Source organism: Pinus tabuliformis, chromosome 7 (assembly GCF_031772625.1).
Source record: "Pinus tabuliformis cultivar Carrire ecotype Pingquan chromosome 7, CPIR1, whole genome shotgun sequence".
Lineage (NCBI taxonomy): Eukaryota > Viridiplantae > Streptophyta > Pinopsida > Pinales > Pinaceae > Pinus > Pinus tabuliformis.
This window is the reverse complement of record NC_142293.1, coordinates 165,834,428-165,857,080: the sequence shown is the minus strand read 5'-3', so window position 1 is coordinate 165,857,080 and position 22,653 is coordinate 165,834,428. Positions and strand designations below refer to the sequence as shown.

The 22,653-nt window shown below is 39.5% G+C and overlaps 1 protein-coding gene across 7 annotated transcripts in view; it reads left to right on the top strand.

Moving 5' to 3' along the window:
• Positions 1 to 22,653, top strand: part of LOC149246351 (uncharacterized) — a 240,733-nt gene that overhangs the window by 6,292 nt on the left and 211,788 nt on the right. The gene's annotated exons all lie outside the window — the stretch shown is intronic.

Below are 22,653 nucleotides of genomic sequence, written 5' to 3'. Positions count from 1 at the left end.
GTGTTCGGATCAACTACCTCATGTGTCATCTTCTTAGAGAAGATCTCTGCTCTTATAATGACAAGTCAAAATGTTGACTTCTGATGTATACATACGATCTCTCTCTCTCTCTGTTGAACTATTGAAGAACATATAAGAAGAATTGATCAAGGGTTTCCCCACATTGGGGTTTGTTCGTGGCAGGCGCCACATCTTGTGTCCTCTTGTCTTGGCTTGTCTTTTGCAATTTATGTTTATGTTCTATCTGCATTTTACTATCATGCTAAATGTGATTGCTAATCTGGAATTGATATTGAGCTAATATGGAAAGTTGAAGTAAATTTGCTATTAGCATAGAACATACCTAAAATTAACATGGTATCGGAGCTGAGGCGAAGACAAAAGCCCAAGCAAGAGTGAAAGAGCAATCATCGAAGACAATTGGAAAGGACAAAAGGCTCAATGGGTTCCTCATCCCTCTTCAAATTCACCAAGGGTGAAGTTGAAGCAGCGAATATTATCCGAGTGGCGCAGTGAAAGCATCTGATAGCCTACCTAAAGATCACTTCAATGGGAAGTCCAGATCTATGGGTGGAAGGAAAGGCAAATGCCTTGCTTGCAATATGTTTGGCCATTATGCGAGGGAGTGTCCGAATAGAAGGGACACGTCCCTTGATGATGAAAACAATCATTCCAGGGGCATCTTCAATGATCAAAGGAATGACAGGTTCCACAGCAAAGGAAAAAGGAATGCAGGTCATCAAGGAAATGGCCGACTCTTCAAAGAAAGCAAGGAACTCCAAGTATGAAGAATCAAATGTTGTTTCTGATAAGCTAAAGGAGAATTATTTTATATTGGCCCTCTGCACTACTCCTCCAGACGCTTTGGGAATCTGGCTTATTGATTGTAGTGCTTCAAGGCACTTCATCGGATAGAAGGAAACTCTCTCTAATTTGGTAGAGATGGAAACAATCGTGGGGATTACACTTGGAGTCAATGCCACCTATCCTGGAATGTTACCCCTCAATTGAATGAGGGTAACACGATTCATTTACAAGAAGTTCTTTATGTACTTGATCTCAAGAAGAACCTGGTGTCCATTTCGGCAATGGAAGTCAAAGGTTTCAAGGTGACATTCATTGATGGAAAGGTATGTGTTTGAAAATGGAATTTTCAAAGATGCTTTTACTCATGAGTTCAGGGTTGGCAATTTGTGTCAAGTTGCAGGAAGTCCATTGGGGACCATGTCATGTGACACATCTCTTCAATGGCACCGGAGGTTTGCCCATATTCATTATAAGGCCCTACCCGATGTGAGTCAGATGGTGAAAGGGATGCTTGAATTCAAGAAGAGCATGGAGGTACATGTCCGAGATGTATCGAAGGAAAATCTTACAAGGGGACTATTCCCCTCATGTAGCAAGTCCATAGATTTGGAACAACCCGAGGGGTTTGAGATTCAAGATTGGGAATCTCATGTATGCAGGTGGAAGAAAGCCCTCTATGGCTTGAAGCTAACACCTTGGGCTTGATATGAGAGGATTGACAGCTATTTGATGAAGCTAAGATTCATTAGGAGTGAAGCTGATCCAAACCTTTGCTTTGAGGTTGTGGATGATAGACCTCTCATATTGGCACCTGATGAGGATGACCTCTTTTTGACAGATGCAGACCCTCTCATTTACAAAAGTAAGAGAGAGATGGATTCTGGATTTGGAATGGCGAACTGCAAGCCTGTGACTACCTCAATGCAGCTTAACTTTCAAAAGTTATGTGGTAGTGATGCCAAACGTGATTTGTGAAATGCCTCTGAGTTTCATAAACTCATTCTAGCATTGATGTTCTTGATGAACTCCCGTTTGGATATATGTTTCGCAGTTAGCATGTTGAGCTCATATATGGTTGAGCCTCACTGGATTGGTGCCAAGAATTATTTGAGATATCTTCAGGGCACCATCTCTCATGGATTGAGATACACTACCGGAAATGTGAAGTTGCATGATTATTCTGATGCTAATCAGGCAGGCAGTGTGGAGGATCGCAAGAGCACTTTTGGGTGCTGGTTCTCTTTGGGTTCTACTTTGATACCCTGGATGAGCAGGAAGCAGAAGTTGGTTGCCTTGAGCACTGCTAAGGCCGAATACATTGTTACGAGTATGACCTCGTGTGAAGCTTCCTAGTTGAGGGAGCTCTTCAGTGAGCTGTTTGGATACATGCGGATACCATCGTGATCTTCTGTGACAACCAGAGAGGGATTCAATTGTTTAGGAATCCCGTGTTCTATGATCGCTCCAAGCATATAGACATCAGGTAGCACTTTATCTGGGATATGGTACATCGAGGAACAAGAAGGCTCCATCGCATTGGGACTGATGTGCAGGTTGCCGACATTCTGTCGAAGCCCCTAGGAAAGGTCAAATCTGTGACTTTCTGAGAACGACTAGGAGTCGTGGAGAGACTCTCCTAAGGGTCCTATACGATATGGACATTAAGCTCTGGGAGCTTTGGGGGCTTTGGGGTACATCTTGGAGCGATGAGCAACCATAAGGCAAGTGGTTCAACCTTCCCTTAGTGATTTGTTGTGTACAGGGTGAGTGGTTCAACCTTCCCTTGGGATACCCCTGGCAACATGTAGGCAGGATGAGTGGTTCATCCTTCTCCTGCTGAGACATCCTACCCATGCAGTCTGGGACTCATGGGAAGTACCTCTCATCTGGCCAATGAGTAGGGAAATGAGGATAGGGGTATCCCTATGTTAGGATGATGTTGATCTAGGATAAATTGGAATTGACTTCGGGTCAATAAGAGTGATATAACTCACTCTCTTTTGGAACTGATTTCAAATCAGTAAGAGTGGTATGACAAACTCTCTTCATTGGAACTGACTTCGGGTCAGTAAGAGTGGTATGAGACACTCTCTTTTATATGGGACTGAATTCGGGTCAGTAGAGGATGGTATGATACATTCTCGATCACTGCTTCTTCTTCTTCATAGTTCAGCAGAGCAGAGCAGAGCAGTGCAGTGCACTGATGGCAGAGATAGTACAGTCTGGCAGATGGATTAGCAGGTGGAGTTCTCCCTAGTTGAAAGGGAGTGTTAAAATTGGCAACTAGGGCGAAACTCCATGTGGGTCCACTTATTCATGACAGCTGATATTTTTCTTGGATTCCTCTCGTCGAGAGGTGTAGGATTGATCTAAAGATCATCCGATTCCAACATGTATTCATGGAGATATGAATTAATTTGTGTTATGGGACAATTCGTCAAGGTCGACCAGCGACCAAATTGCCCCCACATGTGATCAACGTTTTAGTATAAAAAGAGGTGGCTTGCTAGTCATTTGCTCACACACTCTTCTTGTGATCTCTTCCTCTCCACTTGTCTTTGGGTTTTGGTGGGAGGAGAGATCCTAAGAGACAACGCTGCCCTAGATCTGAATGCTGCCATGGGAAAGAAGGGTCTACGCAGCCCTAAAAGAAGATGACCTAGCTTCTAACGCTGCCCTAATAAACGTAGTTAATGAAGTCTCAACAATGTCTTAGAAGAGAGTTCATGCCCTCAATGCAAACCCTAAGACACTGCCATACATTGTCATATAAGGATGCGCTAGATTCTAACACAGTCACGGTGAAGAAGGCTTTAACGCAGAAGAGAAAAGCATCTATATCGTTGGTCTAGAAGAGACCCTAAGCTGTCCTAAACGCAGGTCTAAGAGACCCTATGATGTTTATCTATGAAGACCCTAAATCTGCTGTCAATGTGCCCTAGCCACAGGGTTGTGAGAAGATTTAATAGCAGTCATGATGGAGAACCTTCAACCCTATTCTAAAGACTTTAATGTAGCCTTGGAATCACAGTAAGGAAAGGCATAACGTAGACACTAAGACGTTGTCCTTATATGCCCTAACGCTGTCCTAAAAGAGACCTCTATTCGCAGCAAGGAGAAGCCCTAGTCATGAAGGAGACACAGCTCTAACGCTGCCCTAAATACGGTCATGGAAACACAACAAGGAGTGGGTAAAAACGCAGGTCTATAACAAACATCTAGGCATTGATTTAGGAGGGTCATATCACGCCCTAACTGTAGAGAATAAGCGGGCTAATGACTGTATAAAGGAGGCCTAAAATGATAGGTTCTAAATGCTGTCAAGAGAGCTCCATATACGCTGTCCTAAGGTGGCCCTAATCTGCAACTATAGAGCTGCCCTAGTTGTTGTGTATCTAGCCCTTAAGAAGGATCCTATAGCAATATGATAGGGTGCGGCAATATGATATGATATGATGGGACAACATAGTAATAGGGTACAACAACATGAATGTATTGAAGTGCATCATGAAGGATGCAGCATGTGTATGATGGGTGCAACATAGTGCACAGTGACGGGTACAACAGTCATTGGTGTAGCCTAGTGCACAATGATGGGTACAACAATGAATAGGTGCAACATAGTGCACAATGATGGGTACAACAGTGATTGGTGTAACATAGTGCACAGTGATGGGTACAACAGTGAATAGGTGCATCATAGTGCGCAGTGACAGTGGTGCAACACAGTGATGCATAATGCAGCATAGTGATGCATAGTGCAGCATGATGATGAAGAGTAGCATGATGGGTACACCATGATGAGATACAACTCAGTGATGGTGCAACATGGTGCAACACAGTGATGATGGACATGGTATGATGGTGCAACATGGTGCAGCACAGTGATAGGTACAACAAGGTGATGGAATCACCTATGTTCGGATCAACTACCTCATGCCTCATCTTCTTAGAGAAGATCTCCGCTCTTATTATGACAAGTCAAAATGTTGACTTCTGATGTATACATACTCTCTCTCTCTCTGTTGAACTATTGAAGAACATATAAGAAGAATTGATCAAGGGTTTCCCCACATTGGGGTTTGTCCTTGGCTGGCGCCACATCTTGTGTCCGCTTGTCTTCTGCACTTTATGTTTATGTTCTATCTGCATTTTACTATCATGCTAAATGTGATTGCTAATCTGGAATTGATATTGAGCTAGTATGGAAAATTGAAGTAAATTTGCTATTAGCATAGAACATACCTAAAATTAACAGTGTCTCACTGTGATATGCCACTGGATGCCGCTGTTGAGTAAGGATTGCCCCAATAACATAGTCAGAGGCATCTGTCTCGATCTCAAATGGTTGTTGCAAGTCCGGTAATGTGAGCACTGGTGCAGAGCAGAGGTGATGTTTCAACTCTGCGGACGTCTTCTATTGAGATACAAACCAAAAGAATTTTGCTTTCGCTCCTCCCTTAGTGACTTGACTCAAGGGCCAAGTGATATGAGAGAACCCCAACACGAACCTGTGGTAGAAATTGGCAAGACGCAGAAAGCTGCAGAGCTTTGTCAGAGTGGTTGATGCTAGCCGATCCTGAATGACTTGGATCTTGGCTGGATCCACATGCACCCCTTGTTCATCAATAACGTATCCCAGATATTGAACCTGGGTCATGCCAAAAGTGCATTTCTCCAAATTGGCACACAACTTGTGTTGCCGTAGTGTTTGGAGAACCTATCGGATGTAGTGGAGGTGCTCTTCCCAACTCTGGCTGAAGATCAGGATGTCATCCAAGTATACCATTACAAATGAGTTGGTGAATGGCCGTTAGATGTCATCCATCAGCCTCATGAAGGTTACAGGAGCATTCGTCAACCCGAAAGACATAACCAGCCATTCGAAAAGGCCCTCCTTGGCTTTGAAGGCAGTCTTCCACACATTGGAGGGTTCGATTGGTACCTGGTGATATTCGAACTTCAAGTCGATCTTGTTGAAATATTTTGCCCCCTTGAGTTGGTCTAGAAGGTCATCAATCCGTGGGATCGGGTACCTATTCCGGACAATGATCTTGTTCAGCGCCTGATAGTCAATACAGAGTCTCCAAGTCCCATCCTTCTTCTATACCAACACGACTGGTCTTCCACAGGGCGATGAACTCGGCCGAATGTGACCTTTCTGCAACAACTCCTGAATCTGCCTCTTGATTTCATTGTTCTTCAGAACAGAGCGTTGATAGATTGGTCCTTTGGGCAACAACGCACTTGGGGTTCAGATCGATGAAGTGCTTGACCTAACAGTTCAGAGGCACCCCTGCGGGGGAGGTGAAGAGGTCCTTGTACTCCTCCACGACCTTGTCCATTTGTTGTTTTCGTGCGCAGGGGCCTTGTCTGGAGGTCGTGACCACCGTCTTCTTCTTTCCCTGAGGGCGCATCATCAGGAAAATAAATTTCCCGGTTTTGGAAATGAGCTTACTGCTTTGTTTTGCAGTAACCAAAGAGATGGCGGTAGGCAGTGCTACCTCTGGGATCCTGTACCACTTATTTCCCAAGGTAACAATAACAGCTCTAGGCCTTGACTCATACACAACATGTTGCTTCCACAAGTATGGTTGGCTTAATAATACATCACAAACATCAAGAGGAGGAATGTCACATAATACCTCATTTGTGAAGGGATTGATGCTCGAGGAGGCCCTTGAGAAACAAAGGAACGCGATGATGGATGACTTTGCCCAAATCCTTCATGATCTTGCAAAGGTTCAACCAGATCGAGCCCTAACTTCTTATATCCCGACCTAGTTGGGGACATGCAAAGAAAGATTGAGTAAGAGCAGACTGCTCTAATACTACTGATCCAAATTTAAACAGGAACGCAACAAATTACTACACACAAAGATGCAGCAGAAATAAACCTTCATTTTATTAATATCAAAGAACTGAAATATGCTTATATACAAAATGGAAATAAACTAGCTCGGGTGATGGTAGCTTATCTCTGAGAAGAGATGTGGCAACTACATGCCTCTGAACTGTGTTACAATGAGGCTTGAAGGGCTATTTATTATTGAGAAACAATGGAAAACGCTAAACATCCAAAAACCTAACCTTAGGAGATGAAACACCAAACTATGGGCCCTGTTGGGGTAAGTTGGTACATCAACTTCCTGGGGTCGTAACTTTGGCTTACGATCTTTGTTTGTCACACACGATACCTCGTTAGAAAGATCCATCCGAGGGCTACAATTGCTGATAGTGAACATGGAGTTGATAACTCGTGTTCGCGACCTGTGGTTTTCCCGAAAAACGTTGTTTAGGGCCTCAAAACTGCTCCTGAAGTACAGGACCTGAAAAACTGCCAAAAATAGTAAACTGTGCTACAATTAAGGAAACTGAAAAACTGAACGAAACAATGGTGGGGGTCCAAGTGGAATAGGCGAGTGGCCACCAGTATCCACCTGGATCACATCTAGCCATGGTATTCATTCAGCCATGGTATTTATCCACCCTTGGTATTCATCCACCCATGGAATCTACCCATGGTTCTGTAAGTGGCATCCACCCATGGTATTGTAAGTGGCATCTACCCATGGTATTCATTCACCTATGGTATTTACCCACCCATGGAATTTACCCATGGTATTGTAATTAAAAAAAACTGTAAGTAACAAGTCACATTTTGTATAAGGACAGATTGACCACCACAATGTAACTTTTACAATTATTCTTTATTTTAATTAAAAAAATTTCTTTTTGGTTTTATTTACTGTGTGTTCTCTCCTTTTTTCCGGCATTTCAAATTTTCAGATTTTTGGGGGCGTTGAAAAGTGTAACTAGGTTCGGTCTTCATAATGACATGTAATTATGATTTTATGTAATGAGATGTAAAAAAGAAAAATGAAATTATTGTATTGACTTGCTTCATGGGTTTCATGAGCAAGAGATTTTATGTTTGAGTCAAGACTCCCATTGAGAGTCTCATCTAGTCATAAAATGTTAGTGTCATTGTCATGTAATGAAGTCATGTTACACTTTGTAAAAGGTCAATGTTGTCTATGTAAAGTATCCTCCAAAACCTTGTCACTTATCCTCTTCAAGTCGGCCTACAACGATGGAAGAAAATGCTAGATGAAGTCGGCCTAACTACAAGTAATCATGTTGGCCTAAAGGACATGAGGGGAAGTGTATATATTAGCCTAACTCAGAGTCACTTGAAGATAAGCAACTCGACAAGCTTTCGGTCAAGAAGAAGTGCGAAGAAAGGGTGAAGAAGGAGTGCGAAGAAGGGGCTGCAAAGAGAAGTGCGAAGGAAGGACAAGAAGGTTTCTTCTGGGCATAGCAAAGAGAGATTCTTCTAGATCAGTGAAGAAAGAGATTCTTTTGGGTAGTATGAAGGAAGGGTTTCTTCTGGGGCAACAAAGGAAGTTTCTTTTGGGGCAATGAAGGAAGTTTCTTCCGGGCAACGAAGAAGAAGGTTTTTTCTGGGCAAGCGAAGGAGAGGTTTCTTTTGGGCAGCAAAAGAAGGATTCTTCTGGGTGACCGAGATAGAGATCTAGAGACCGAGTTTCTCTAGAGAAGATAAGTGAAAGCCTAGAGACCGAGATTCTCTAGAGGAAGTCGAGAAAGAGCAGTGTGAAGAATAGAGACCGAGTTTCTCTAGAAGGAGCCAAGAAGAGAAGTTCGAGATCAAGAAGGAAGAGGCAGAGCATCAAAGTTAGTGACAAGGTTCTTGGGAGGGTACTAGAGTCAAGGGTCTGTGTCATGGTCTTGGTACTCATCAAGTGGAGATCTAGAAGAAGAATTTTTGATCGGGTTTTGCTATCAAGAGGTGAGAGATTTTGGCCCTGGCTGACTAGCTTACATACTGTGTCACTTGTCTTTTATTATGCATATTGGTAATTGTCTTGATGAAAAGAACACAATAATAACATAGCGAAGAAAAGACTATAAGCTAAGAAGTAAACAAGCAATTATCAAGCAGAGAAATATTTTAACTATCCATGCCCTAGATTTCTCAACATGGTATCAGAGCCAAGTCGCTAAAGTCAAAGGAAGGGCGTCTAATCAAAGAGACACTCAAGGATCGAGTTTCAAGAAAGGCATCTAAGCAAGTCAAAGGCTATGAAAGCAAAAGATCAAGATCTACATTGAAGAATAAAACCCTAGATCGAAGAAGCAGTCTACAACAACAAAAGTTTTTGGATCCTCTAGTCATCATCAAGTTATCTACAAGGCAAGGTAGCTCGAAGGACTTCAAAAATGAAGATCACATCATCTTGGAGAAATTCGAAACCCTTTCTGATCCACACTACAAGAGAAGTCGAAGTATCTTGAAGGCGAGAAGGCATCGTCATCATCTTCAAGGTTATAAAGCAAGCAAGGATCCTCTCCTTGTCCTTGAAGAAGATCATCTGAGGAAGCAACAAATCATCCTCATCAAAAGGAGCCAGATCAAAAGGCATTGTCATCATAAAAGGAGCAATCTTCTTTATTGAAGAAACGCTTTTTCATTTGGAAGAAGATCATCCAAGAGGGAACACTAATACATCTTCTTCAACCATCATCAAAGTGATCAAGTAGAAGATTTCATCTTCACTTGTCAAGTAAGTATCTTTCATTCTTTAATTAAATTTGGTAAAATGACTTCGTGTTTGCAAGGAGATCTATAAGTTGGTTGGGTCATCGAAATTCCTTGCATGAAAAAGGAGGATAGACATAGTCCTCGAAGAAAGTGAAGTCATTGAACACATCAATGAAAAAGGTCTCCTCTGAATTCATGGAAAGGGATTCTTATGAAAGGTCCCCTCATATAGCAATATTGGAGACATCAAAGAGATGTATATGATAAGCTCGTAAGAATATTCTCTGAAGATGCGATAAAGAAGGTCACATGACTTAGATCTAATCTACACAAAATTGAAGGTATCAAAGAATGAAGGGATATCTTCATAAGATCTCAACTGCGAGATTTGGGAGAGATGATAAGAAGATAATCATCATTGTTCTAAATGCACTAACTGATGAACAAGGTAACAAATGTCCATGGGGATAAGAAAGTTACCTCATTCGACAACTTGTGGTTTCTATGCAAGATAGAAGAAGACAAGTTGAGGGCAAAAGTGTTGAAGGTTAAAAGACTCAAACATTTGTAGGAAGGAAAGGGAAGTTAAGATAGAAGAAGACAAGTTGAGGGCAAAAGTGTTGAAGGTTAAAATACTCAAACATTTGCAGGAAGGAAAGGGAAGTTTGGAAAATTTGTTCCTCAAGAAAAGAAAGAAGAGCATAGCTGAGATTCAATGCTATGGATAAAAATACTATGGACATTATAGAAAAGATTGTCTTAAAGGGACAATATCAAAAGAAGAGAAGAAGCCCATATCACCGAAGAAGTGGAGGAAGCTGAAAAGGAGAAGTCCAAGAAAAGAGGAAGTAAGAGATCTCTACTATGTCTAAGATAGTCTCCCTCACAAGGGCCTTGACATAGCTTCTAAATCTTATGTTATAGGATATGGCTATAATAAATAATAAGATGCATCTTGGCACCATGGAAGTATTAGAAACAATTGCTCGTGACATCACCATATGAAACATGAAGGATGTCTGATAGTCAACTTTGAAGGATATAGCTCTTGGTGACCTCATTGAAAGATCAAAGGAAGAAGTCATCTAGGACAAGTCTCATCATACATCAGTGTAAAAGGGAAACATCTGCCGAATAAGGATACGTGAGATGGAATCCTTATTGGAGGATTCACCGATCTAGAGAGGAAGCAAGTGTTTGATCCGGAACTCCAACTTGTGGAGTTCATGGGATGATGGTATGATGACATGAGAGATGAAACATATCAAGGGGTTGAAGATCTCTTCAATCAAGGAAGCTGCTGAAAGAAGCCTAGACGTCATAAAGGTAAATGAGGTATGTACGCTTGTATTTAATATTATAATGTCATGTCATATGGTTGCAGGTAACATGGATCACTACTTTTGTTTTGAGAGGCATGATCAAAGGAAAGGAATCTCCTCCTATGAAAGAATGTCGGAAGGCATGAGTCACACTAGATGAAATCAACATAATATGTCCTCATATGAAGTATGAGGTGGTTGACTACAATTGAAGAACTCTGATTGGAAGCTCTTGGGAAAGAAACATGTGAAGAAAGGAAGGAAGAGATTGTGAGATATGAAACCATGGTAAAGGCATTCAACATCTGAGACCAAGAAGAGTTGACTAGAATATATCCTAGAAAGATATGAAGATTCTGAAAGGAGTTGGAAAAAGATGGAGACCCTTGACAATGAATATCTTTGGGAAATGTGTCAACATGTATGCAGCATGCTGATACCTACAGGAAGATATCATGATGAAAGACCATCACAAAGGTAATTTTGATTTAAGTGTTCATCTCTTATTTTTGAACTAATATTTGCACGGGCTTATGTAGGACTGCCAAAGGGAAGATCCGTGGATATCTTCCAAGAGGACCATATTGAAGGATGTGAGATCCTTTGGGAAATGTGTCAACATGTATGCAGCATGCTGATACCTACCGGAAGATATCATGATGAAAGACCATCACAAAGGTAATTTTGATTTAAGTGTTCATCTCTTATTTTTGAACTAATATTTGCATGGGCTTATGTAGGACTGCCAAAGGGAAGATCCGTGGATATCTTCCAAGAGGACCATATTGAAGGATGTGAGATCCTTTCAGAAAATATGACATGAAGGCAGAATGACATAAAGCAAAGGCTAGATGGAAAAATCTGATGGATCACTTTCTGATGAGATAAGGACATGACTAACTCATGGATGAAAGTGATGGATGCCTTGTGCCCTATGAAGAAGTCCCTGTAAGATGAAGAGTCCATGGCAAGAGAAATTTAACATCTGAGACCAAGAAGAGTTGACTAGAATATCTCCTAGAAAGATATGAAGATTCTAAAAGGAGTTGGAAAAAGATGGAGACCCTTGACAATGAATATCTTTGGGAAATGTGTCAACATGTATGCAGCATGCTGATACCTACAGGAAGATATCATGATGAAAGACCATCACAAAGGTAATTTTGATTTAAGTGTTCATCTCTTATTTTTGAACTAATATTTGCACGGGCTTATGTAGGACTGCCAAAGGGAAGATCCGTGGATATCTTCCAAGAGGACCATATTGAAGGATGTGAGATCCTTTGGGAAATGTGTCAACATGTATGCAGCGTGCTGATACCTACAGGAAGATATCATGATGAAAGACCATCACAAAGGTAATTTTGATTTAAGTGTTCATCTCTTATTTTTGAACTAATATTTGCATGGGCTTATGTAGGACAGCCAAAGGGAAGATCCGTGGATATCTTCCAAGAGGACCATATTGAAGGATGTGAGATCCTTTCAGAAAATATGACATGAAGGCAGAATGACATAAGGCAAAGGCCAGATGGAAAAATCTGATGGATCACTTTCTGATGAGATAAGGACATGACTAACTCATGGATGAAAGTGATGGATGCCTTGTGCCCTATGAAGAAGTCCCTGTAAGATGAAGAGTCCATGGCAAGAGAAATTTATGACATCGAAGAAAAGAGGAGTTCTTTTGGTAGTTATTTGTTCCACTTGAGGAGCTTTTTAGGTCCCTAGTTAAGAGGGAGCCGGAAAAAGAAGTTTCTTACTTGGAAGAAACTTGGAAATTCCTAAGCCAAGGTGGAGCTTAGGTACATTCCTTTTGTAGGAATGAGTACATTCCTTATTGGAATAGGACCTCCCTATTTGAGAGGGAGAGATAGAGATGACATTCTGGTCTTCACCTGGGAAGACAGAATGGAGGATTGGGTAATCATTTAGCATCTGAGACTCTTTGAGGATGAGATAGGGCATCCGATGGAAGAGTAGTCGTGGAGGACCGATATTCTTTGAGGGCTGGGGAGTCTAAGATAAGAATAGTCCTCATGGAACATACCCTGAGAGAACCCGGGTGGGGTATGTTTCGAGAGAGACAATGATGAGGGTGTCTATAAATCATTAGTCTCGCTAGCATTGAGCTCAAATCTTGTGGAGATAAGGAGCTGTAAGTCAAGGCTTTGCTATGTAACAATGCTATACAAATGAGTTACCAATCCGAATTCTTCTTATGAGAAACTCTTCAGATTGAGAAAGTCCAAGTACCATTATGAATACCTCCCTAGTTAAGGAGGAGTGTTGAAAAGTGTAACTAGGTTTGGTCTTCATCATGACATGTAATTGATTTTATGTAATGAGATGTAAAGAAGAAAAATAAAATTATTGTATTGACTTGCTTCATGAGCAAGAGATTTTATTTTTGAGTCAAGACTCTCATTGAGAGTCTTTAGGATTTATTTGTCATTTAGTCATAAAATGTTAGAGTCATTGTCATGTAATGAAGTCATGTTACACTTTGTAAAAGGTCAATCTTGTCTATGTAAAGTATCCTCCAAAACCTTGTCACTTATCCTTTTCAAGTCGGCCTACAATGATGGAAGAACATGCTAGATGAAGTCGGCCTAACTACAAGTAATTGTGTCGGCCTAAAGGACATGAGGGGAAGTGTATATATAGCTTAACTCGGCCTCACTTGAAGGTATGCGACTTGATAAGCTTTCGGTCAAGAAGTGTGAAGAAAGGGTGAAGGAGTGCGAAGAAGGGGTTGCAAAGAGAAGTGCGAAGGAAGGACAAGAAGGTTTCATTTGGGCATAGCGCAGAGAGATTCTTCTGGATCAACGAAGAAAGAGATTCTTCTGGGCAGTATGAAGGAAGGGTTTCTTCTGGGGCAAGGAAGGAAGTTTCTTCTGGGGCAGCGAAGAAGAAGGTTTCTTCTGGGCAAGCGAAGGAGAGGTTTCTTTTGGGTAGCAAAAGAAGGATTCTTCTAGGTGACCGAGATAGAGATCTAGAGACCGAGTTTCTCTAGAGAAGATCAGTGAAAGCCTAGAGACCGAGATTCCCTAGAGGAAGCTGAAAAAGAGTAGTGTCAAGAATAGGGACCGAGTTTCTCTAGAAGGAGACGAGAAGAGCAGTTCGAGATCAAGAAGGAAGTCGAGAGAAGGAAGAGGCAAAGCATCAAGGTTAGTGACAAGGTTCTTGGGAGGATACTAGAGTCAAGGGTCTGTGTCATGGTCTTGGTACTTGTTAATTGAAGATCTAGAAGAAGAATTTTTGATCGGGTTTTCCTCTCAAGAGGTGAGAGGTTTTGGCCTTTGCTGACTAGCCTACATACTGTTTCACTTGTCTTTTATTATGCATAATGGTAATTGTCTTGATGAAAAGAACATTTTAATAACATAACGAAGGAAAGACTATAAGCTAAGAAGTAAAAGTATATTACAAGCAATTATCAAGTAGAGAAATCTTTTAACTATCCATGCTCTAGATTTTTCAACAGGGGCCTCCCCCCCCATGATCCATTTCAAATTTTTAGATCTTGGGGGCTTCCCCCTAAGATCTGGATCAATGGTATCAGATTCAGGTTACGGCTCCATGGGAATGAGGGTTTGATGCATATTTCAGTTTCAAATTTTTGTAGCAATCTTCAACAAACTTCATGCCTATGCTACAACCTCCACAAAGCAGTTTCTTGGGCAAAGTGGGAAACATTTTTTTTTTCAATTTTTTACAGGAATTTTTTGGGCAACGAGTTTGCAGATCAGATCTGAAACTTTTGGTGCAAAATTTATAAAAACAAATATCATAACTGGATTCCTTGCGAAAAAATACACAAATTCAAAAAAAAAAATCGACTGAATCGGAGTCTGAATGAAGGACATATTGCTGATTTAAAATCAGTTGTGTTGCAGAAATTTTTTTGACGACAATTCATGGACGACGACTCTCCTATAATTTTTTGCAGTTTTTATGCAAAATTTCAGAAAAATGATTGCAGATCTGATCTTCTCTTGAAAAATCACCAAATTTAAAAAAAAATTGGTTGAATCGGAGTTCGGATGAGGGAGATATCGTTGATTTAAAATCAACTATTTTTTCAGAACTTTTATGACAACGAGACAGTGGTAGCGCGAATCCGAGTTTCTAGAGTGTCCAGATAGGGATTTCAATTACATGAGAAGATGTAGAATGGTCATTCTGTTTCCAAAACAAGTTATATTAAAGACTCTAAGTTATATTGACCGAGCTATGCCCATTTTAAATTAGTTTTTATATCTAGAGCAGCATTAAGAGTGGGTTCCCTTTGGAGACGTGCCCTCCCACCCAACTTTAGTAGGCACCTGCTTCACATTCATCAGTTTCAGCATAGCAACATCTGACTTGGGTTATTTGGAGATGTGCCCTCCACCCCAAGCTATGTAGGTACTTGACACTTCATTAACGGTCAACATCATAGTTATCGGTCAACAACACAAAATCCTTGTCATCGAAGTCCATTTGCTGAGCGCACACTGTTAGTTTCACAATTGGTCACAAGCATTAGGGGGTATCTATATCCTCAGATCTTCGTTTGTCATGGTTATGGGTCATCCACAAACCCACACTTTATCGAAGCCCATTTGCTGGGCCGCACGCTGTCAGTATCACAGTTGGTCACAAGCATTATAGGGTATCTCTATCCTCGGTTCTTCATTCATCACGGTTATGGGTTAACCACACAAACCCTTTTCTTTAGGGGCTCTTCATATTCAACATAGGCTTCTTAGGAGGGAACTTCATGCAGTGGGGACCATTGCTTCTTAAGGAGGGAGGAATGATCCGAATGGAAAGTGGCATCCACCCATGGTATTCATCCACCCAGGGAATCTACCCATGGTATTGTAAGTGGTATCTACCCATGGTATTCATCCACCCATGGAATCTACCCATGGTATTGTAAGTGGCATTCACCCATGGTACTGTAAGTGACATCTACCCATGGTATTCATTCACCCACCTATGGAATTTACCGTGGTATTGTAACTAAAAAAATACTATAAGCAACAAGTCACATTTTGTAAAATGATAGATTGTCCATCACAATGTAGCTTTTACAATTATTCTCTATTTTAATAAAAAAATGATCTTTGTGGTTTTATTTACTGTGTATTCTCTCATTTTTTTTTTTCTTTGTTGGCATTTCAATTTTTCAGATCTTGGGGGCGTCCCCCCCAAGATCCATTTAAAATTTTAGATCTTGGGGGCCTTCCTCCAAGATCCAAATCAATTTCTTCCTTGACTTCAAGTTCATCAACGCTTTTTACTGCAACTTCATCCTTCCTTATTGCAACTACTGCAACTTCAGCTTACCTGCAATTTCTGCAACTTTTCGGCCCTAACTTTAGAAACCGTAGATCACATGAGAGAAGAAAATGGAGAGATCTAGCTTCCTTTGCCTTCACTATGGCTCCTTCTCTTTCCTGGTGAGTTCGTCCTTCAAACTAGACCTTGTTGACACCATTTTTTTTCACTTTGATGTGACTGCAACTTGACCTTCCTGCAACAGATGGAGACCCTAGATCTCTTCGCCCATGTGGAGAGAAGCAACCCAAAACTGATCCCAAAACTTTGATCTTCTTGTCTTCTTTCGTCCGCCTTTATCTCACATCCTTTCTTCTTACTTGTGCTCGAGTGACAAGTGAGTGTGGGTCTTTGAGAGAGGCTGAGTGCCTCCTTATATAGGCTTCTTGGCCATGACTTGAGGCTGACTTGATCTTTAGTGATGGTTGATTGCTTTATTGAAGGCAGACTTGTTGGAGGTGCTTTTACTTGGTCTTGGAGGATCTTTAGACTTTTTACAATGACTCAAATACATATGTAACATGTCCAAATGGGTCTACAATACATGACATTGACTCAATAGACTTTATGACTTGGTGACCAAACCTAATAGCTCAAAATGGGAGCTTCACCTATAAAATAAATTTCTTTGAGCATGAAACCAATGTCTCAAGCATAAAATAATTTTATTTTTCTTCTTTACATCAATTACATAAAATCATGATTACACGTCATTATGGACCGAACCTAGTCACATATTTCAACAAATCGTGCACAGATCGTACCCGTTTTTGTTTCAGAAATGGAGAATGATGTTTCAGGCAAATTTTCTAGACGTTTCTGGTAACTTAGCACCAAAGATAGGCACACACCCAGAGTAAAACCCCTATGAAGGGGAAAACCCAGTCAAACTCTTCCACTGGTAGAATCAAATCAAGTTGAGACAACCTAGACCTTTGAATGAAACATAGAGTTCCTCCTTCCACCATGTTAGCTGTGAGCACAGATTTCTTCACATCAAGTCTTCTTGTATTTAAGGCTCTTTCATTGCAATTTCTGAAACTGACCTTGTACCTTCAACCCTTGCAATTAGCTTAGACTTCTTTGCACGTGTGACAAAATTTTTGGTTCTTGACTCTTTACTTGACATGTCTCCTTTCCTAATCTTCACATCCTTTTGATTTGCAGATCGAATCCTTTTATTCATCATAAAAAATGACGTGTTCTCTATCTTCAATAGGTCGAGTGCATTTATATTTATATAATAGATGGTGGCTCTTTTGAGGCCGACTTGTAGGAGAGGCAGGCCGACATATAGGAGAGGGAGCCGACTTGGTGGAGAAGTCTCTTTGACACAAAATAATTCTTTTTGTTTGACTTTGATACAATACAAAAATCTTAGAGCACTCAATGGGTGCTTAGACCTATTGACCATTGACCAAGCATGAAACCTATGTTTTAATAAGTCAATTTCTTTTACAATAAAATTTCTTTTTCTTTCTTTTGACAAATACATTACAATTATGAAGACCAACACTAGTTACTTTCTTCAACACTCCCTCTTAACTAGGGAGGTATTCATAATTACATATATACAAAGGTACATGGAAGATCTCAAAATGATATGCTCTATGAAGAGTCACAACACACGCAGTGCTACAGATTAGATACTTGACCAAGGTATCTATTTCGGTTGGGACTGAGGTGTGTTCCAAGCTTCAACCACTATAGGTACCATTAGGCTTTCACTCTAACACCAACCCAAGGATCTAGGTGCGTATCCAAGGTCAGAGCTCCAAGACCAATTCCACCCTCCCTACTTTGGGATTACGACATCAACACATAGGCCGACCAGATGTCCTCTGAAGCATCTTGTCGCCCCAAGATGCTTCATCTCTCCTTATCAACTAAATCAAATATATCCATCAGTCCAAACATGCTTAAAAAATGTTCAACCTACTAAAGGAGAAATCCTGCACAATCACAACTCCAATTAGTAATAAATTTTCAACTATATACAAGTAAGCACAAACCTTTGGGGTTTTCAATCATTTTGATGCTGCTTAGGTCACCATCATATTATCCAAACATCTTCATCGGAAGCTTTTTTCTTAAACTTCTTCAACAACACCAAACACAAACTCAACACCTTTTAACTCAATCAAGACTTTTGTTTGCAACTTCATCCATTAGTAGTACTTTCATTCATTCTATGATCTCATTCTTTCTTCAAGGTATTCACTATAACTGTCATAATATGCCCTCCCTCTTAATTGGGGAGATATACCCTTTCTTTATATCCAAGCTCCCTCTCAACTTAGGGAGATCAATAGCTTCGTAACATCAGAGAAACTTCAACCTTTCAAAGCTTCATTTCTTCAAGAACATCATTCTTTCTTATGGCAACAAGGTCATTTATACATCATTCTTGCAACTTATTTTATCTATCATCATCATCAATTCATCTTCAATTATGAACATCTTCAACATCTTGAAGATTATGTATCTACAAGTCTTCAACAAGTACAACCAAGTACGAATATACGGAAGCATGAAGTCAACTATATTAAAATCATGTCATTACAATGGAAGCATCAAAATAATAAGCTTTAGGCATCAAATACCTAAATCTAGTTAGGTTCATAATAAACAAGGGTTACATTTTTTATATTCTAGACTTCAACTTGCTAGGATTTTGTCACAAACCCTACATTCCATCTTTAAGACTTAAAGTCTTAGATATCATCAATAGAATCAAGTTAGTAATTAGTAATCCAATCATAGCACTCTACGTTTGGGGCTTCAATATTATGCCCTAGAATTTTATGTCAAATTCTACTAGGGTTTTGTCACAAACCCTAGACTTCATTAAACCATGAAAATTAATAATCAAGTTAGCATACTAGCATTTCATATCTAGGGTTTCATTATTATTTCCTTATATCAATCTTTTATTGAAAACCCTAGATATAAACACCAAACTCCAAAATTAGTTATACAACAATTTTGACCAAGCTAGGGTTTCAAACATACAGAAGCACATACACCTAGGGTTTCATTTCCTAGGATCTTTCATTAATTATTTCAAATATTTTGTTATAAACCCTAATTCACCAAACCCTGAGAAGCTAGGGTTTTATAGACATCAACAACAAGGTTAGGGTTTCTTTATAACATTACTAAAATCATAATCATCAAGAGAGTATATGTTCTAGACTTTATCATCAAACCCTAAGTAGACTTAAGGTTTCATCATTATTGTTAACATACCCTAAGCATCGAAAGACTAGGGTTTTACAGTGAACCCTAAGGGTTAGGGTTTTACCAAAAATGAACAAGATGGCAAGAGATAGTATGATAAGGGTAGATTCAATCTAGTGATTAATCACCCTAACATAATCTTTAAGGTTCAAAAATACCTAAACATGAGAAAGTTAGTGATATAAAACAAATTTCAAAATGACCATACCTTTTAATATGAAAAAGATCTACTACAAGTACTTATACATACCTTGAGATTTTTCTTTTGCAAACCTTGTAGGATTTTATTTGAAGGGCTTCTTTAGCAGCAAAGCTCCTTATAAGCCTTTCTTTGAAGATTCCTTTGAATCTGGTTACAAGCCTCATTTCTTTGAATATTCCTGCAAATTTAGTCACTTCAAGAAAAAGAAAATCAAAGATAATATATATCTTTTGTGAGAAGGTGGAAGTTCCTTGTGAAAGAGCTCCCTCTCACCGTGAAATAATACCATCCTTATTTCTTTCTGTATATGCAACAATCATTGACAAGTACCATGAACAATATACAAGTATAATTACAAGTTCAGGATATTAGATTCAAACCTTATGTTCAAATCCAACTCTTGCTAGGGTTTCCCATTTCACCCTAGATTAACTATAAACCCAAAAGCTAGGGTTTTTTTATGGAATAGGATAGGGTTTCTTAAGAATGAACAAGGGTTTCTAAATGAACTATCTAGGGTTTCACAATCCCTAGATACATTGAAAACTTTCAGACCTAAGGGCCATACATGCAACTAGATTCTAAAATAACTTTAACAAATGACCATGTTATACATACCTCAAAATTACATACCTTTGCCTTGAAGGATTGATGTTCCATAGAGCTTTTTGCCTTTTCTTACAAAGCTGGAAACATAATATTAGAAGATTGAGACAAAAGGAACAAAGATAATACTTGATTTTTATGAAGTTTTCATAGCTCCTTTCATAGGCTTGTGCAAGATACTCTGAGTAGATTCTTCTCATTGTTTGTAGACTGTTCTTTTCTTGACTGCTTTCTTTGTAGACTTGAGATCATCCTCTGGCTAGGGCTTTCAAGATACTGATATAAGATTCTGAATCTTTATCAACCACTGATCATATACCTTTTGAATGGGCTTCTTTTTGTCAATTACTTCCAAAAGTCGGCTTCAAATGGGACTATTCAAACTTTAATTATATATATATATATATATGCTACAGGACTGCTAGCTTTTGTTTCAGGTGTCTCACTGTATAGGATTAGTACAAGATTGCAATTTTACTCCAAATATGGTGCAATTTAGGCCTTCCAAAATATACTTATGCCCAGGTTTATAGAAGGAGTCTCGGCTTCCTTTTTATATGACTGTATCTTCACACCCAGCCTTCCTACAACTCCTTTAATTGATTCGGTCTCCAGTCTTTTTCAATTAGAAACACTTCGCTGGTCAATAGGACTAATCCTAGTCCTTACAAATGGAGTTTGGTCATCCACAAACATGCATAGGGTTCTGAAATTTTTAGGTCTCTGAGATGGCAGCAGAATTCGGACCCTTTGGTGGAAATTTCAGAGCTTTTAGACAAGTCTCAGAACCTTGTTTTCTTCATTCAGATATTCGGCCTTGACAAGGCTATTGATTTAGCCTTTCGGACTTCTGAAACAGAGCTTTAATGCTCTTCAAAACCTCTCGCTCTTCCTTGCTCAGGCCTGTGGCCTTGTCACTGTGGCAAAGGCTAATAGAATGTGCCCAGAATTTGTTCTCCTTTCTCCTAGGAGCTCGGTCTTAGAGATCTAGTTTTTCTTCTTTGTTCTGAAGCCTATGTGACCCTCTTACTGCCCTTATGCCATCAAACCAAGCTCTGAAACCATCTTGAGAAATCTAGGGCAGTACTTGATTAGAATTTTTATTAATGATTTCTCAAACTTTGACAAGTTCTTGTGATTATATTGATTCTTCATTATCATTATTATGTTCTGTTCATCATCAAGATAAATGCCAAACAAGAAGATCACAAATAGGACACCAGAGATAGGCACACAGCCAGGGAAAAACCCCTATGAAGGGGAAAACCCAGTCAAACTCTTCCACTAGTAGAATCAAATCAAGTTGAGACAACCTAGACCTTTGACTGAAACATAGAGTTCCTCCTTCCACCAAGTCAGCTGTTAGCACAGATTTCTTCACATCAAGTCTTCTTGTATTTTTGGCTCCTTCACTGCAATTTCTGAAACTCACCTTGTACCTTCGGCCCATGCAATTAGCTTAGACTCCGTTGCACTTGTGACAGAAATTTTGGTTCTTGACTCTTTACTTGACATGTCTCCTTTCCTGAAGTTCGCATCCTTTTGAATTGTAGATCAAATCCTTCTCTTCAACATAAAAAATGACTTCTTGTTCTCTATCTTCAATAGGTCGAGTGCATATATATATATATATAATTCTTTTTCTTTGACTTTGATACAATACAAAAATCCTAGACAACTCAATGGGTGCTTTGACCTATTGACCATTGACCCAAGCATCAAACCCATGCTTTAATAAGTCAACTTCTTTTACAATAAAATTTCTTTTTCTTTCTTTTGAAAAATATATTACATCATGACTCTAATGCAATTATGCAGACTGACACTAGTTACATTCTTCAACATTTTGAAGCTGGACATATAAAGCACTAAGAAAGACTCACAACAATTTTCCTTTTGTCCTCTGCCTCATGTTGTCCAAATGGCCGGGAAACATATCTGAAACATCCTGATCCCTTTTGAGATTTAAAGTTTCAGCTTTCCCAAGATTAAAATGAAATGCGTTGCTGAACTATTACTGGTACCATGTTGTAAAATTTAAATAACTATAATCTGAGAGTCTGCTTGTTCATACCAAATCACAATATGTAATAAAATCAGAGGCAAGAAATATCCAACAGAAAGGTACATGCATTCAAACCAAATAATGGAAACATATTTTGGGAAAATAAAGAGATCATATTAAAGTAATTCTCATTATGGAAGGTACAAAGAATATAAACTGCCAACGAAGGACATCTTTTCTTACCAATCTACCCTATGATCGATCTTTACCCATGTATGTACCTTTTATCTTATGCATTCTCTATGTCTCTGTTACATAACAATAAACTTTCCAAAGGATTGATTGACATTACATGAAACATTCCATTACAAACATTTACAAAGCATAACAGCATCTTATTAAAGCAAGAGTTTGAATGATATTGCTATTTTTCAACAGAAACTTGGTGGGTAGCCTGACATATTACTGCCTTCATGGCTGAACAGTGATCCCATTAATGACACCGAAAGAAACACTAAATTGAAAATATGATATCTTTCATGGTATTCATTTTGAATCCAAGGCTTCAAACTTGAATAAA